This window comes from Diadema antillarum, unplaced genomic scaffold, assembly GCF_040938485.1.
Source record: "Diadema antillarum isolate AM-2024a unplaced genomic scaffold, OU_Dant_1.0 seq00000079_RagTag, whole genome shotgun sequence".
Lineage (NCBI taxonomy): Eukaryota > Metazoa > Echinodermata > Echinoidea > Diadematoida > Diadematidae > Diadema > Diadema antillarum.
The window spans coordinates 4,366,952-4,386,659 of record NW_027271172.1 but is presented as its reverse complement, the minus strand read 5'-3'; the positions used below and the strand labels follow the sequence as shown (position 1 = coordinate 4,386,659).

Genomic DNA, 19,708 nt, shown 5'->3' with positions numbered 1-19,708 from the left:
GATGATATACCAAGAACCACTGCTTCGTGCATGCAAATACACCAGTCTATAGATTTATTGACTTACTTGCCCAGGCATCCACTCATCGTACGGTTCTTACTCGAGCACGTGAGCTAACAAAAACTGGAGGCTGACGGGGGCAATAATAATTATAGATCTATGAAGAATTGATCTGTTTGAGTATTGACTGACGCAAACAGCACGACACGAAAATGCACCATCTGCATGGCATATCAGTCCACCAAATTACAGACATTTTTTTTAATCGATAACTATTATGTTCCCTTATCAGAGCTTTCTTCTTGGTTAGTGAATTCTCTAACAGTGGTGAAATAAAAAATAAAAAATCCTAAATAGCCGATGTAAAGATGAATAGAAGATTTCGATGGAGGGGAGAGGTCAATTAAAGTAGCTGTGAAGGGGGCGAAACATACATTATTTTGTGCACCGAATTTCACCAAGGAGATATATACACATTGTGTATAGAGCAGCTTCATGGTTATTTGATGGCATGGAGCTTGAAATATTAGATCAATCATTTTACACACACGTCAGAGTAGCTCGCTCACCCCATGCCCCCTACCCCCACCCCCTCTGAACTCAATCTTTCTCTCTCTCTCAAGGTTTGGGCAGTTTTGTCCAGATCAAATGTATTTCGGTTTATTCTTTCCATGCAGTACAAAAGTGACGGTGTAATAATTTGATGAGTGTCCTCCTTGTCCCCTCGCAATATCATTTTTGTTTGTCCGACTTCTGGCCCCGAGGGCATTATACCACAATCATTCTACACCCCTCCGAGTGCGTATACAATACACGTGCAGAGGTTACGCCTGTTAAGGTCTTAAAGTGTAACCCGGTCTTAAAGTGTAACTCGGTGCCTAGGCTTCTGAAAATGTGTCTCGCATATAGAGCGCCACCTGTGGTTTGGGATAAGTTTACAGGCCAGTTCTTTCTGTCGTCTGCTCACACACCATCCGTGGTTTTGAGTACGTTATCAGCCAGTTCTTTCCGTCTTTCGCTCGCTTGCTATAAGAATTGCACTTTGAAAGTTTCGAAAATGAATTGCAGAGTATTGCTATTGTGGTGTTTGTTCCTGTTTATACATCGCTATTTGAGTGTCAGTGTCAACCACGTCCAGGCAGAAAATCAGATGATGATGGCGAAGAAAGGCTCGGCGAATGACAAGAAGATGGACAGTCATTTGCGTGTCGAGGCAGTGGTGATGCTGGCATTCCAGCTGCAGTATTTCAAATCCAACCTACTCGGCGTTAGCATTCCAGACTCATTTTTGTACTTGTTGTAGTAGTGTGTGGTGATATAAAAAGCAATGGATTGTACATAGGACTATAATCATATCGATGATTGTTCAACTTGAGTTGTTTTCAGTTGCCAAATAACCTCTGTGACTTGGAAGTCATTCTGACTGGGACTGTAACAAGTCTCCCAATCTTGCCATTTCTGATGTATACATGCATTAATTATGTTAATTACATTCCAGCTATTCCACCGCCAGTTGACCTATTCAGCATTCTGGTATTCCAAGCTGTAGTATCGTATTTGTTGTAGTAGTGTGTGACGGTATCTAAATAAACGAATAATCTGTACATATTCTATGATCGTCAATATTTACAATGTAAGTTGCATTCAGTTGCCAAAGTATCCTCTATGAAAAGTTTTCTATCTAAACATTTGTTGCATAAGTTGCATTCAGTTGCCAAAGTATCCTCTATGAAAAGTTTTGTGTTTAAACATTTGTTAAATATCTATTTTGGAGAGTCATTGGGAGTGTGACAAGGTTTCAATCTTGCCATTTCTATAGTCGTTTATTTCACGATTTCACGGGTATTTCAGCTTTTTATCAGCAAGTATTTGTTAATCCATATAATTCTTTTTTTTTATTTGATGCATCAGTGTGCAAAAATATTGTATGTATATTGTTCACTGTTACCATTAGACACAAGCAAATTCGGAATTTGTAATAGACTGAGTTTTTGCTCTTTGTTCTCAGTGTCTTAATAAATATTCGCTGAAGATATTTTCTCAGCTTTTGAGTAATCATAATGGAATCTTACACATTAGAGCCTTTGAGGGCAGATTTAGAAACATATAATATGCATTGCATTGTCGAAAAGGGCATTATCAGTGATGGCATATGACGCAATACTGTCGATGTGTAATTCAAAAGAATAGTGTGGCAATCTTCCCCTCCCATTAAACAATGCTCAGGAGGGGACTGTGAAATGGGCTCCATAACATACGTGTGTGCAATGTTTCCCTTGAACTATCAAAGTAGATTATTGCACACTGTATAACGTACATACACATTTCATGTATTGTCACTCTGAGGTGACCAACCTTATTTATGTATGATGCACGTCATGTCAAGATACATTTTAATATTGTATTGCTCGGAAAAGATTTGGTATACTGTGCAGTGTGTATAAGCGACTGTCAGCAGAATCACGAATATATATTGTCATAGCTTTCCAACTCATTTATATCAGAACTTTTATATTTGCTATGGTTTTAGAATAGAAAAGTACATTTATTTTGCATGCCTATATTTCAACATGTCATAAATAAAGAAATATTATAATTTTCTTCCTTACTTACAAGATTCCATCATTATATGAAGTGCGCTTATTTCTTAAGAGGCGTTATAGATGAAGAGGTGGATGACAGATGAGGAGATGACGGATTAAATAGCACTGAAAGGGGGGGGGGGGTGGAATGACAGGTATATGTGCAAACCATCATACTGGCAACCTAAATCTAAGAAGTGAAAATTGCCATCTTTTCACAATTTGGTTTGGTAGCTAATCTATGTATAACTTGATATGTGAGTGTCTCGTGTCAATGTGTTGTTAACGCGTGATGTGCGAGTGTCTTGCATGACTTTAAGCAGCAATATGATACGTGTAGATGTTAAAACCTCTACAATAGTATTTGATATACCAAGCAACTTTTCCTTATCATAGTGACTTGTAAAATGTTTGTACACTTAATAATCACAATAGGGATGATCATTTCTGTATGCAGGATATTTTATGGGGTGTTTTCGAGAACAATCATGTGCAATAAACCGCACATTACGTGGAGCAGACACCAATATGTAGGCCTACACGTCAGGTCCTATGTGAGTAGTTCTTTTCATTATTATCATTTATAGTTGTTTCTGTTTGGTATAATGTATCAATAAACACCTTCGAAAACATACTTATTTGTTCACCATTAATCATGGCTAACTTTGCAAATGAGAAATAAGGAAATCATCAAGAAAGAAAGCAGAGATAAAATAAAAAGAAAAGTGAAAGCATGGGGAAAGAAGTTTTGCATTTCCAGATAAAATTGTGGATTTTACCATACAAGCAGTAGATACCCCACCGATCAGAAAAAAAAAGAAAGACAATAAAACGATGAAATCACTTTCCTTCGCTGCATCAGTGGCCACCATCTGGGGTTTCAAAGTGAAAAACCACAGAGGACCTTCATCGTCTTGGGATGTATAACAGTCAGAAATGTGCTATATATAGGCAAAAATTGAGCAAATAAAAGTCCACAAAAATAGAGTTACAAGCCAGCAAAACCGTTACATTGTTTATGTAACAATAAAGTGTTAGGTGTTGAATTACTCTGGGGATGCTACCTGCCATGTAAAGTAAAATTCTTTTCAAGAAGATGTAAAAAATATGAACATTACGCCGCCCTCCTCCTTCCCCCCCCCCCCCCCATCTGACATAGCAAATAAAAAGAAATCATTCATACATTCACCTTCTAATATAGCATTGCATCAGCTCTCTTACTTCTGCATGGTTCTGGAGAAGATTTGGGTGTATTTTGTTCAAACAGTCTCGTATATGTTGAGGTCTTTGGATTTGGTGCTCCTTCAAACAAAGTGGGATTCCTTTACCCAGGGATGCTATCTCCCAAATTTAAGTTTAGTGGAGATGTATATGTCATAATTATATTTTTCAAGAAGATGCTGGAAATGTGAAAATTCCACCTCCCTACCATGGACACGCCTGGATACCGCCATAATCTAACATGAAGCTTCTAACTTAACTATACTATTTGCCTAGCTCTATCATTTGGTTCTTATTATTGAAGAAGGTATACAAAAAAAAATCCATAATTTCTTATGTAATTATTTGCACATTAATTTTGGTAATGCAATATATTTTGATAATAGAATTATTGTGCACATTCATTCTTTTTTTCCTTTAAATCATGTACATAGTAATTTGATATTTTCTGAAATTTCGCTGAACGCTAAAAATGATTTTGATTCATAATAGCAAAATATGTTGAAGAAAAATTAATAAATCTTACAAACAAAATAAGAAATACATTATGAAAAAATCGTAATTGTTCTATTTATCGTTGATTTTGCTCTTTTTTCTTCATTTTGTTCTTTTTCTTTTAATGTATCAAACCTATAACTCATGTCTGCATCCCCCTTCCTATTATAATAATTATTCTGAAGTACAGGCATCTTGTCCTAATATTGTCCGTGCTCGTATGTCTCGAGATGTGGTGTGCTGCGTTGTATAGTAACTATTTTCATTCCTTAGTTCTTTATGCAAAAAAAAGAAAGAAGTTTGTTTCCTTTCTTTTCCTCTCTCCAGTTGCCCTCTAATCTATTTCTTTAGAAAGGTTATACTCTGAGGAGTACATGTCAAGCTATTGCTTTCTAGTGAACTCCTACGTTCTTCAGTACGTGTTATTAATCTGTGATAGTTTGACATGAATTTTGTTATTTCGTTGGTGACAAGGTAAGGTCCTTTGCCTTTAAGTAGTTTGTATTCTTTAAAGATTTCATTTATATCATGTTGAAGAACAAGTGAATTCAATTGAATTGAATTGAAATGAACGTGCTTGACTATGACAAATGTATTATTTATCACGATATACCGCTAGTTTGCAGGCAGACACCCTTGTTGGTCGTAAATGAGTCTGCACCACAGGACCGCTGGCCCTGAGCCTCTCTCCCATGGGAGATTGGCACAACGAAATGTGTGCTCGACCGCTGCCTACGCATCGCTCTGACACATTTTCAGAAGCCTAGGCATCGAGTTACACTTTAAGACCGGGTTACACTTTAAGACCGTAACATACGCCCACATAACAGGGACCATTGTGCGACTCTCCTCATCGCATTCGACTCGCACTAGCTTGCTGAGAAAAGTCATGGCCGCCAAAAACATCAGCGTGAAACTCGCCAACGGACGGCCATTTCCCCTGCTCGGCCTGGGCACGTGGAAGGTAACATTATCATTCGCTATGTTTTAGGAACAGGATGTGGGTACTTAAGCCTTTGTTTCCCATAATACATACCTGTACGTAAAAATGACGCACTTTAATTAAGGTCGGTGACCACTGGCCACCGAATAGCACGTTGAGGTGTAACTATACACAGCCCAGTCGCTGTACATGGTACGTCGCGGTTTTTCGCATAGCGTAACAGCGTCTGGTCGGGCTAGTTGAGGTGAAGCAGTGGACTGCGAAGTGAAGTTGGGCTGTTCTATACCGCTACCGGTGGGTGGCCCACTTTACAGTGTGATACACACCGACTCGATATATTGCATACCAGAAAACATGGTGCTCGAATACAGCGCAACTACTGACGGATATAATTCCAGTTTGTAAAGTCAGGGAGATGGAAATATTAGTCTACCCCCTCTCCGGAATGTCTTTGTACCAGCTGTACTCGTAGTATTCGTATGGCATAGTTTATTGAAATCCACTATATTACATTGTACTATGCTGCAATCAGGCAGGTGAAAACAATTTATAATAATCTATGATTATATATGATTCTATAATCTTTCTCTGCATGCCCACCCCCCCCCCCCCCCCCCCCCGTCTTACTCGAATGTGGCTCTGTAGTCTCGAGCTGGATTCTATCCCGGGATCCTCATACAGACAGAAAGCCACTATGATGCTGTCCACTGTTATGACACTGGGGGACCGCACGCAGCTCCTCCCTCCCCAACACACACACTCACACTTTTGGCTGAAAAAAGACCCCCCAAAAAAAGACATAAAAAACCCTGATTTCATTTCTTTTTTCTTTTTTTTTGAGCAGAAAAAAATAAAATATTTATACCGGTAAATGAAAATCGGCTACTCCACCAGCAATCTTCCAAACGAAAAAAGAAGAAGAAGAAGAAGAAGAAGAAGAAGAAGAAAGTAATAAGTGAATAAAAATAAAAAATAAAAGGAGGGCATTGATTCAACCTTGACTCTCTATACCACTGAATCCCCCTCCTTGAATTGTTTTCAACAGCTTAAAACTGACAACCCTTAAAGACAGCCAATCCCTTTTGCATCAATGCATGCAAATTTTTGAAAATTGGTGAGAACACTTAGGTATTGAAGAAAACACTATTTGGAAACCTCCTGTAAATTTTGAACTCAAGAGGGTCTTTATTTGTTTAGTTAAATTGACCGTTAAGATTTGAATAATTTTTGCAAACTACGCAAAAATTACAAATCTAAATACTATACTAGTCTAGTTTTACAGACCTGTGTGATGCACTTAGTTGTACATGTAGTTCATGTAAGTGGTGTGTTGTTATTTGCCATTGATAACAAAGTAAGAGAAACTAGTGAATTCTTCTTTTCTGACAGCTTTAACATTCATATCTGTTGTTCGAAGTATAAGTATCACATTACAACCACAGGAGGATTGCACCTGTTCCTAGTACACAGAATACATTACGGTGAGCGTTTGGTGCATTATTTGAATTTTAACGGCTAACAACCTTCAAATATCACAGAAATATTATAGATTTACAATAGTCTTGTCATTCTGGTGGAATATATCATGTTTTGTGCTATTTGGGAAGGAATGCAAAAGGGAAGGGCCATCTTTAAACTACTACCTTTTTTAAAGAAAGTAACTAAGTCAGAGTATCGATACTATAGTCATGCTAGTGGACGGCTGATATCCTTTTTGTGTTTTATGCCTGATTCATTCGATTTGCAAACGGATAACCTGCAAACGCTGTTATCAATTGTAATGGGCCTATGATATTATGATAATGCGTGCATGAAATCGAAACGAATCGTAATTGGACTCTATAACAAGCCTGTTAAAGATTAACGAGGTGTAGGCATATCAATTCGCGGTAACCGCAGCCCTGCACGTGTATTGAAGAAGAATAGAGCCAATCGATCAGTGACCCAATTGACTGATAACAGGTCACTTGCAAAATCAAAATCTATAAAATGCTGGGCTGATTTCAAGCCGCTTTCACGGCATTGCTGGTAGCGTTACACCGACATATTTCCACTCAACGCCATGACCATCGGAACTTGCACTATTACATTGTAATTGAGAATAAAATTGTTTGCCTTGCCATAAACGTTTGCATTGCGATGGCGTATCGGACAAGGGTCACCTTTCGCTCCCTGGAAGTCATCAATCAAAGGGGGAGGGGTGGGATGGGGTGGGGTGGGTGATTAGCATTGACCCTTGGACCAACCAACCGCGAGCACTATACCCCTCCCACCTCTTACACCCCAACCCTGGGCCGGAACTGGTAGGCCCGGTGGACTAATAACACGGTGACCTACGAAATAATTATAATCTATAATATACGGAATATGGACTCCCTCTATCACGCAAAGGGATCTCAATTCGTTTTCATGATCATTGGAGCTTGCATTAAAGTATTGTTAACATGATAATATTGTTGTCTGCGCTGTGACTTTGTGATCACACATCGCACAACGTCACCTCTCCGCTATGGCAGTCGACGGTTTTGTATTGTGGGACAATACTTCAAATACTCCCAACTGTGGGGTTAAATGCAATAGATTGTTGAATTTACCCCCCCCCCCCCATTTCCCCCAATCAAAGTCAAGGATCCATGAAGTGTGGTATACAACAGATTATAAATACGTGACCCATGACTTCGCGAACGATCGAAGCCGCGATGCAACGTATTTAAGCTATGACAGAATATCAATTATCATGACAAAGATGATGGTGATGATGATTATGATGATGATGATGATAATGATAATGATGATAATAATAATAACACTGATAATAATGGTAATAATACTGATAATGATAATGATAATAATAATGATAAGAAGAATAATGATAGTAATAATAATAATAATGATAATAATAATAATAATAATAATTATAATAATAATAATAATAATAATAATAATAATAATAACAATAATAATGATAATAATAATAAGTGGTATCGTAGTTATTATATCAATGTTTAGTGACATGCCAGCCGGTCTCCGTATTGTCGTCGTCATCATCATCATCACTATCATCATCATCATCATCAGTGCAAGTATGTTATGTCTTGTTTTGTTTTTTTGTGACGTCACCAATACAGTCGAAACCAGACCAAGTGCGCGTGGCTGTGTTGGAAGCCATTGCCGCCGGCTACCGACACATCGACGGTGCTGCTGCCTACAACAACGAGGAAGAAGTCGGGGCGGCGATCAAGGAGAAGATCGCTGATGGGACCATCACTCGTGAAGACATCTTCGTCACTACCAAGGTGTGTTGGCGGTCTTTTATCATTATTGTGTTTTAGCCAAGCCCAAAAACCGGGAAAAAAGGGGAGGAGGAGGAGGAGAAGAAGAAGAAACTAAGTGAAGGGAACGAACGAAACAACATGAAATAGAAATGGAAAACAGTTATTGTATTACCTTCTAAACATTGTTATTTAGGCCTACCTGCAATGACGGGTTAAGCGCCAGTTTAAAACATTTTAAAGTACTGCGTAAGTCCGTCATCAGATCGAACGAAATGAAACCTTTCCAGTGATACCTTATTTGGTATTTAAAGGGATCGTACAGTTTTGGTTGAGACCTAATTTCGGGGTTCTAACATTTTTTGGTGAAATAATGAGAAACCTCTTATGAAATATGAAAGAGCATGTAATTCTATAAGGAATTCAACGTTTATTTGACAAAAATTGGTTTTGAAATGGCTGAGATATAAAAAAAAGAGTGATTCTAATAAAGTGTGGGACCTACAGTTTATTACGATCACTTTGTTTTACTTTGTTTTTGGATGTTTCAGTGATTCCAAACCCAATTTTCATCAAATATTTGAATTCTTCTTAAAATGGTATGCTCTGTACTATATCATAAGTGTTTCTTGGTATCTCGCAAAAAATTAAAAGCCCAATTCTCATCTCCACCAATACCGTACCATCCCTTTAACAAGGAATACATGTATTCTTGAGGTTATGATAAAAGATATCCCATTCTTTCTTAATGTCTTCTTTGTTTTAGCGACTTCAATAGCAATAGATGTACAATGTAAATGTATTTCAAATTTATATGACATCAAAGTCTTCATGTAGGCCTAATGATTACTTTTGTGTATTTTTTTTTTCAAGGTATAAGAGAATATACGTCAATCCTTCCACATGTTAGGAGATAGTCTTCATGCTCCAGTCATTTCTTTGAAAACACACAGCTCTGGTCGGTGGACGCCCGTGCCAGCGATGTCGAAGAAGCATGCAAGACGTCCCTAAAGAAACTCGGCCTGGGACTATGTCGATCTGTACCTCATGCACTGGCCCTTCGCCTTCTTGGTAAGAAAAGAAAAAAAGATAACCAAAGCAAGGCAATTCTATATTCTTGTCTGAATATATCAATTTTCTTTAAAATGATTTTTTCCCCTATACACTGTATTACTATTCGGCATATCATGATTATTATTACATGATATCGAGTATTGCATAACACAACACAACACGCTGATTTTTTTCCCCGCGATGTTTAAGGCATAATCATTACGTAAGTGATCTCAGAGACATTCTTCAACCTTTACCAGGCTTCTTGTATCTTATGTAATGTTACATGTTCCGTGAGCCAACGATTATACTTTTAAAATAATAGCTGTACCAAACACGCACATACAGATACAGCCACTTGAAAAAAAAAAATCGTCTTATCCGCGATTAATTGTAGCTGTCAATTAACTTATGCTTAAAATTTTTAGTGACTTGTATTTTTGTTGAAACTTTAATGTGCCCCATAATGATTAGATTATGTAATGTTTGCCTACAGAAAGGCCACGGGGGATTCCCCATAGGGCCAGATAAAATGATGATGGCCGACAACGACGTTGACTACGTTGACACCTGGAAGGTAAGCGAGTTAAAAACAAGATGATGATTTTTTTTTTTTTTTGGGGGGGGGGGGTAGGGAATGAGGACCACAGGGGGCCCTAACAAGCAACAACAGATTTAAGGTTTTTCAACTTTGAAACTTACCACAAGAACTGTTATTTCAATGTAATGCCAAGGTTCGACATTTATGTTGGTGGTCCTGCTACGCGCGGCCATCAGAAAAAGATGTCGGATCACAAATTATTTAAGAAATTAGGGCCTACAATATAATATGTTTTCGTGTCCCAACCCGGCCATCAAAACAAAATGTGAATGTGTTCATCGTTTCATGTGTTCTTCTCATTCAGAAAAGAGGAGAAAAACTCGCGGTTCAGTGCAGCTTTTGAACTATGGTTGCTATATAGATTTTCGCCAGTCCCTCACTGCCAACTCAGTCTATTTTACGGCCAATTCAGCCGAACTTTTTTTTTTCTCACGGCCAATTTTCATCTATTCAGAATAGAAATATATGCATACCCCAATGTTAAATCATGATCATTTCATGAATACGATACAGTGGTGTCATGGAAAAATCACGTTTATGCCTGCATTCAGTATTATGTTAGACTGTGAACATACATACAGCCACATTTATGGTATTTGAAGCCCCTAATCATACCTGCCAACGTTTTCATAACTACCATTGTTTACTTAATTATGCAATGTTTTACCAAATACTTATTGTTTATTATTTTGGGCCACTAATTTCGTTGCTGGGCAAGAATGAAATGAATAAATCAATAGAATAAAATATGATGAATTTGGCGGCCAGAACGAGCCACCCTAAAAGAAGTGTGGAGACTTTGTGGTAAACACAAGGATTATGCCAAGCTACCAGCTTTATCGAAATGTATTAATATTGATCTTGAATTACGGAAGAATGGTGATATCACCAGTAGGCCTACTCGCTTACAGCCAGCCCTGGACAGTGCTGTGATTGTGTAGTTCAGTATACACATAGTCGTAATGCGATGCATGGGCAGCAGCTTTTTTAGGTGAGCCAAAGATGGTTTGTTCCAAACGATCATTTTTCGCATTCATTCACCCGTCAGGCCATGGAGACGTTGGTTGACAAGGGCTACGCCCGAGCGATCGGTGTATCCAACTTCAACAAGTCCCAGCTGCAAAGAATCCTCGATCTTCCACCCAAACACAAAGTGTGCAACCTTCAGGTGGGTGTACTATCCCCTTCCCTTCGATAGCCGCATGCAGGGCGAATAGTAATTAACACCTCCGGTGTTTGATTCTGTCTCTCACGTGCACGCTTACACATTACACATCACACCAGAAAAATGAATGGTATCTTGAGTGTATTTCGCGATCACGTGGTGCCAAAAGAATCAAAGTGATTACTGCGGTATAGCGGATAAATATCTGGTTTTTTCACTCAGAAGGTCTGGGGTTCAAATCTTCTCCGGTACTTACATCCTAGAACAAGGTGATTTGCCCATAATGTCCCTCTTCGCTCAGTATGGGCCCTCGTTAATGGGCACCTGACTCAGTGCTGCATGGGGTAATAATAATGGCCCTTTAGGGAGCAGTTTTTTACACTGCAGCAGCCACCCTTTCTGATGAAGACCATAACAAGTATGGTTAGGAATATGATTATGTCATCATCGTTATTATCTTCACCATCATTGTCATTACTTTTTCATTAATTAAAGAACAGAAAATATATATTTTTCTCTTTATATCTTCTTCTATAATTAGATAGTCCCTCTTAACCCATTCCCTACGTACGGGAACTTGGTGTCCTATGTAATAAGTCTATGGGGATTTCAGATTTCGTAATGGATTGGGTTAATTTTTATCCCACCAGATGGAGATCACTCCGTACTTACCCGGTACAGAGATGAAGGAACTGTGTGACGCTAATGGCATCACCCTCACAGCGTACAGCCCCCTTGGTTCCCCGGACCGGCCTCTGTAAGTATATGGCATCCGTGTTCCCTTCCGATAGTACTGTCGTCATTCTCTCAATTCGATTCAAATCAAATCAAACTTATTTCCACCACTGAAAAAAAAAGGTGAAATAAAACGGCAACGCAGTGACGTCAGACGTGTTACAACTTAATTAAGAAATGAAGACGGGGGGGGGGGGGGGAGAACGACCATTATAGACCGCTCAAAACAGAACTCCACGGGTCATCGCACCTTATCAAGCAATGTTATTTTATTAATCTCTTTGTCGACGCATACTTTGCAATGCCGTTTGCTTGTGACATCACCTCTACATTCTGAAAGGTGGACCTGTGCGCTATACAAGTAGCCACTATTATTATTATTATTGTTATTATTATTATTATCATTCTCTACGTTGTAGCAAATTCAGGACCCTTCTTCAAAGGAATAGATATCTGGATGAGCCTTCACCCCTAAATTTCAGCCCACAGACCTACACAAGCAAATTTTTCCTAAAATTTCTTTTTTGAACAGATGAAGTCAAAGAGAAGAATTTTTACATATCCTTTGCACCAAAAACAACACTTTGTATATGAATTACATATCATATCATATATATATATATATATATATATATATTTATCTATGTATGTGTGTGTGTGTGTGTGTGTGTGTGTGATTATATTTGATGTAATTCAGGTATCATGACATATAACATGGGGAAAGAATCGCATTTTTCTTCTGAATCACCGAAAAAAAACCATTTCTAATACACTTTTGTGTAAACATATTATACCAATTGGAGTGCACTGTTGTGAGACGATGATACAATTTCTGGAGCCATAGTCTGGATTATGTGGCCGCGAAAGGAAACTTATTGTCCTTCATTATTCACCCCCCCCCCCCCCTTTATTTCACGTTAGATTTTGATGGAATGATTTTACTCCGTAGGGGAATGAAAACCAAATATGCAAGTAGATTGAGTGAATACAGCGATATTAGTAGAGCACGTCAGCAAAGTATGACAAAACTCGACCAATCAAAACCTATTGATTTTTAGTGTTTAGGTGCCGCCATCGATTGATTAGAACACTACAAAATCTAATGACGTAACGTATGGACAACGATATACAGGACAATACATATGAAGAGAATTCCACACAAATTCTATTTTTTCTGAAAAGTTCACTGTTACACAAAGTTTCTGAGATATTATGTTAAGGGTAATATCATCCCCCTGCTTTCTGAAAGAGTTAAGTCAAGCACCCCTTCATTATGCTATAGAAGTGAAAATATGTTAAATTTCCTTTACATTTTGTTCATATTGCTGTTCATACATGACGTCACAAGCAGTTTTTTTTTTTCACCCAGCTATAATAGGACAGCACCGAAACTACAAAAATTGATAACTTTTGAACGGATTGTCTGAATTTCCTCACACTTCGCTTACGTGTTTTTACTAATGTTGTTGTTGCATTCACTTTGTCCGCATAATTATTTAGGGTTCATTTACCCCCTGAAGGTCAACTCGAACCCGGAATGACACTGTATATCGATTTTCTTCCCAGTCAGTACGATACTGATCCGATACTTATGCAAGACCCCGTGGTCCTCGAGATTGCGAAGGCGAAGGGACGAACGCCGGCACAAATTGTGATTCGATACCAGCTCGATCGCGGAATATCGGTCATTCCAAAAAGTGTGACGCCATCTAGAATCAGGGAGAATTTTGAGGTAACTTGAGTTATCATGATAATTACATGCTTCAATTTAGTCAATAAGAATGATATTATCTGTACAGTGTATACGATTTCACCTTTGCTGTACAAGCGCTGGTATTATTGTATTGCAAATTTATCGATTTATAGATATGACTTACAAAGTCAACTGATTGACAAATTGCCCTACATACATCGACGTAAATAAGCACTGGGTTGATCAAAACTTGATCAAAGCCATAACAAAAGAAATCATGGGCGTATACATACTCGAGCAGGATTCGAACTTACGACCTCCTGATATCCACCCAGGCGTCTTATTCACCAGACCACCGAGCTTCCCTCCCGGCAGCCTGTGCGGGCTCTAATCATTATAGCATGCAACGGGTATAAAAGGGTACTGCGTAATTATTCAAATTTATGAAATTTGAGTTAATTTATTGCAACTAATTGACAAATTGCCTCACATCGACGTAAATAAGCACTGAATTGATCAGTGTTTTAGTAGTAGCCATGACAAAAGAAATCATGGGTGTACATACGTCGATAGTAGGGCAATTATTTTGTCAATTCTGCTGCAGTAAAAACAACCCGACTCAAGAATTTCATGAATTTAAATAATTACAACGTAAATTTGAAGCGGTAACAGTCATTTTGAAGCGCAGTGGCTGATCATCGCAACTACGCCATTAACGCCTAAGGGTGTTTTATGCTTAAGATAACTGTTTGCTCGAAGTTTGCATGGGATCTGACCTGACATTTCAATGGAAAACCCCTGATTGCCTGCTAAGATTTGTGGCATTGTTAGATAATGCCAGGTGAAAAGAAAAATGAATGGCTAGTCACTTCGAACTATTTAAGGGGTTTCTAGTTTAAACGCGACTCGACTCCTTTCAGGTTCGCTGTTCTTCATTCATTTTGATCTGTGGTACTAATTTTCTGTAGGTGCTAGACTTTCAACTTACGGCAGATGAGATGAAACGCTTGAATGAGTTGGACAGGAACTTTCGCTACATTGTATTCCCTGCGTAAGTATAACATGAAATACTTTCTTCTTGTTGTTGTTGTTGTTATTGTTGTTGTTGATGTTGTTGCTGTTGGATATACACGTATCATATTATAATGATATAAATGAATTTTAATTTCATTTTTTTTTAAATAAATGAAATGGATATTTAATTCCCATTTTATTCAGGTCACAGCACCACCGGGGCACGACGGCAGTAGTTTTTCTCGAGACTATCAGAATTAGCTTCTCCATTGGACAAAATTTATTAATGCTAAATAATTTTAAAACGGGTATCATCATAGAATTTGATGTACCATCTTGAATGAGGGGACATGAGCTTGCGAATATTTAGGGCATATAGGGCATTTGGGAGGTCATTTTACTTCCCTATACACAAAGCATCCCGCGTTTGTTCTTGATTTCATTTCCGTTGATTCATCGAACAACATCGGGAGATCCCCTATGTTGATTTAACTGATATTTTAGAATCATTGATGAATGTCACGTGTTTGCGGTTTTCTTTAATATTAACAATTATATTGTATTATTCAGACTAGATCGTCACTTTTTATGGCAACTCGCTCGCTCTCGAGTTTTGTGGAACACTTACGGGCGGAGATGTAGACTCCCCTGAACAAAAATGAATACGTCCATCACATTCCTTTCTCATGATTTTTTTTTTCGAGATCAACTGACATCTTTTCTCTTCAACACTCTGCAATTTCAAGGCAATTTGTTCAGATCTTTGCTGTAAATGTGGCACGTTCAGTAGTACAAAGACCGAAGATGTAAACCTTTAGATACAGCATTCTATCTTTAGATGATATAGAACATGCGTAAATTAGATTCTTAGCTGCTCTTTTTCTGTTGTTATTTCTCCACAGCGCCAAGAGCTGCAAGTTTTACCCGTATTAAGTGCGCATGCGCACGACCTACATCGAATACTCGCCATCACCTACGATGATTGTTGATTGGCAGCCGATTTTTACTCGGCTGGAGCTGAAGTCGATGTGCATCTTCAACGGCGACGTACAAAATAATTGATTCTCTTATCACGTTTGTTTTTATCTGAAATATATTCGATTGAACAAAATCAATTCATTATATGGCCAAGGTCACCGAAGGATAAGAATTATGTAAAATAGGTAAGGGTTAATGCATCAAGTCTGCAATAGCTTGCTGATATTGTCTAGGGGGACAGTTTGTCCTAAATTCAAATTCTGTGGGTGTCCGATTGTATACATTTATTCTATGAAATTTACCAGTTTTATAAACCGTTAACTTTAACCTTTTTGTTGTTGTTGCTAGAATGAGGTGTCAGAAGATATACCACAAAGGGTTGTAATTGGATTTCTCTCTCTCTCCCTCTCTCTCTCTCTCTTTTCTTTCTTTTTTTCTTGTCTCAGCATCGCCCGGCTTTTAAGTAAGGTCTCCAATCGTTTGTGTGAACGTGAAAATAAGAAAAAACTTCGGTAGCTTATGTGAATAAAATGTTCAAAGCCGATGTGACAGCCAACGAGTAAAAACTAAGATAAATCAGGGAAAGGAAAGCACGAAGGAAGAAGACAAATCGAAGAATATTCGTCTTCCCATCACTAATGATCTCCGTTGTAGCTTGATAGATTCTTACATGTCTCCACGTTCAATTCTTGTTTGTATGTCCTTCGCGAAGAATATCCATGGGAATGTAACCCTCATACACCGATAGTGATATACAAGTCAATTTAACTCCCATCATGCACCGCTTGCCCACCACATGCCTGAGGCTTGCCGCAGTGCAGTTTTTGTCTGACAGCCGTAGCATGTATCTAAGACTTATTTCAGCGCTGGAATAGCATATTAAAGGGCACGATATAATTTCATCATCGCTGTGTAGTACTTGGACCACACAAATCGTTTTTGCAAACGAAGATCCATTGTCAGAGGAATGTTACCAAGTATGAAATGTGACTGGATAATCTGAGGAGCATTAGACAAAATTTGATAAAGTATGAATGTTTTGAAAATCACCACGCAGCAAAAGTTCACTGGCTTCAAATCCGCTCTTGTTTCCATGCCGTGAAGGGTCAACGCTATATACTATACATGTGTATATCCCCTGAGATGGTCGTTCTGATGGTTTGAATTTGGGTGATGTTCGTTATTCCGAGGGGCCGTTAAACCGAAAATTAATTTAGGTTCGTTTTCCAAAGGTCCTTATTCCGAAACCCACAAATTCTGTATACTATATCTACAGGTTCGTTAATCCAAAAATGAATAAAAGGGCTTGTTAATGTGAACATTATTGTGGCGTTATCTCGAAGGTTCGTTATTCTGAAGGTTTGTAATTCCGAAAATAAAATCAGGTTTGTCATACCGCAGGTTAGTTAATCCAAAAAATGACATGTAGAGTTTGTTTTTTCGAAGGTTTGCTAATCCAAAAATGAAATAAGTTTCGTAAGTCCGAAAGTGTAAAGATGGTATGTACTACAGTGCACTCCCGTTACAACGAACACGGTTATAACGAAATTTCGTTATAACGAAGTAAAACTTCTGGTCCCAAAATTATCGCCATTAATGTCTATGGTAAAAAATTCGCTTATAACAAACACGGTTACAACGAATTTTTCGTTACAACGAAGTCTTTTCCGAGCCCCACGGACAAAGAAGAACAAAAGAAATGTGCTCCGTTATAACGAAATGCGGATCGCTTTCGAAAATTCGTAGCGGAACTAGCATGGGCGAACGCTTTACATCACGGTGTGTTCGCTCCGTGTGTCACGCACAGTTTCCGTCAATTTTATGCTCTCTTTAATGTAATATCCAAACGAAATTTAAGAGGTGCAGTGTACCGTTCCGTTTCACATATCTGCACAGTGTAAGATGAGTATTCAACAAACAGAATATGACATATGCGTGGTTTCCTTGTTTTTGCTATATATTGTATTTGTTCGGTTATAACGAAATTTCGTTACAACGAAAGAAAACTGCCGGTCCCGAGCATTTCGTTATAACGGGAGTGCACTGTATAATAGAACCGTCGGAATAACGAACTTCTTTTCATTGTCGGTTTAAAGAACCTTCGGAATAATGAACTGTAACCTTAAAATTTCATACCAGTTCCATACCGTGACTACCGAGTGGCATGTGCGCCATTCGTGGAGGAGTATGTGAAGCTTAAACTTGCTACATTATAGTACATTTACTTGCTAATGGATAGAACGCAAGGAGATGAACTGTAGATCGTATACTCCCGGGTAAATTTGTTCATGTTCGCTGTAGGAACAAGACTGCTGTCTTGTCCTTATACATGTCACACTGTTATAGGAATTTTGGAAAGTTTTTTGAAGTGTACTGTTTGTCTTCTCATTGGAGATTGCTAAGTTTGTTAAAATGAATCAGATGTTAAAGAAATTTAAGGTATAATTTTTTATATCGTTCTATTTTTATGAAGTTGGTGAATGCGCGTAAGTGATACAAGCAGTATTGATTAAATCAGCTTGTGCCATTTTCATGAGACATCCGTTATGCGCTGTCGTGTATTCTGTGTATGTTACCTCAAATCCAACAAAACTGATAACACCTATACGACTCTGAAAGTTCCATGTATAGTTTTGGCATGGAAACTTCATGTCGTGTTTTTGTGAGAGATAGTGAAAGGGGAAAGATGTAATGATTAAACTCCCCCCCCCCCCCCCTTCTCTTTCTCACTCTCCATAGATAAAATAAAACAGTCGAACCTGCCACCTTTTTTGCTTCCCTCGGGAAGACAGGTTTAACTACTTATACAGTACACTACATTTATATACGTGTATATATATATATATATATATATATATATATATATATATACATATATATATAAATGGTGATTATTATCATTGTTATCATTTAGTTTGTGTGTGTGTGTGTGTGTGTGTGTGTGTGCACGCCATTAGCGGGTATGACTTTGTAATGTTGTTCCTCGTATTTTCATATAACAACGGGGAAAAAAATCCTGTCATATAAAAAATATTAATTACTTGAAGACCGAAGTATTGACAAGACTATGCGATGAGCAGGATCTTCCTACATGCTTTAATCTCATATACTGAAATCACGAAGCAGCATAATCTGAAATTACAAATTGATTTTGATTACACACCGCTTGTAAAAGAACACACAGATCTTTTTTTTTTAAAATCAAAGATTAATTGGAATGTTTTATTTCCGAACCTCGGCTAAAGCACATGCACACAAGTGCTCAGAAGACAGATAAAGATCAATGGCATCTATATAACATCTACGCATAAAAAGACTTGATTAGATGTTTCATGCAGCTAGATTATGCAGCTATTTGAAAATGATCACAGCTGATGCATGGAACATTGACATTCAATCAGACTCGTAAATGATATGGAAAGACATGGAGTGAAGTGTCGGGCCATATTAGATAAGATAGATCATTGTTATTGTGGCCATTGTTTGTCATCATCATTGTTATTATCATCATAATTATCATCACCATTTTCTTTATCATTATCATTACATTTATTACTGTAGCCTTGGAAAAGGAGTCTCTTTGTAGATAGTCAAATCTATTTTGTCGTTTGTTATTATAGAATTGTAGATAGGTTACAAAAAAATCAAAGATCAGCTTGTAAATGGCCGAATACTGCTAGCAAATCTTCATATGCACAGATGCGTAAAATGGCCTCGAACAGGTAACATCTTCCTCATTAAAAATGATGGGTGATTCCACTTGATGTGCTTTTCTACAGGAAACGGAAAGACGCATCGCCATGTACAGATGAAATTCAGTGAACGATATGAAATATACTTCGGTAAAAAAAACAAACAACAACAACAGGTCTGAAAGTAGAGGAAACAAGCTTAGAAAATTATGTTGATTGTCGTTATAGCGCCGGCTGTACGAATCACACATCTTGAGTTTGTAG

General features: G+C 38.0%; 1 pseudogene; it reads left to right on the top strand.

The window, feature by feature from the left end:
• Nucleotides 1–5,130: 5,130 nt before the first annotated feature.
• On the top strand, nt 5,131–15,762 carry LOC139726159 (aldo-keto reductase family 1 member A1-A-like; annotated as a pseudogene).
• Nucleotides 15,763–19,708: the final 3,946 nt, after the last annotated feature.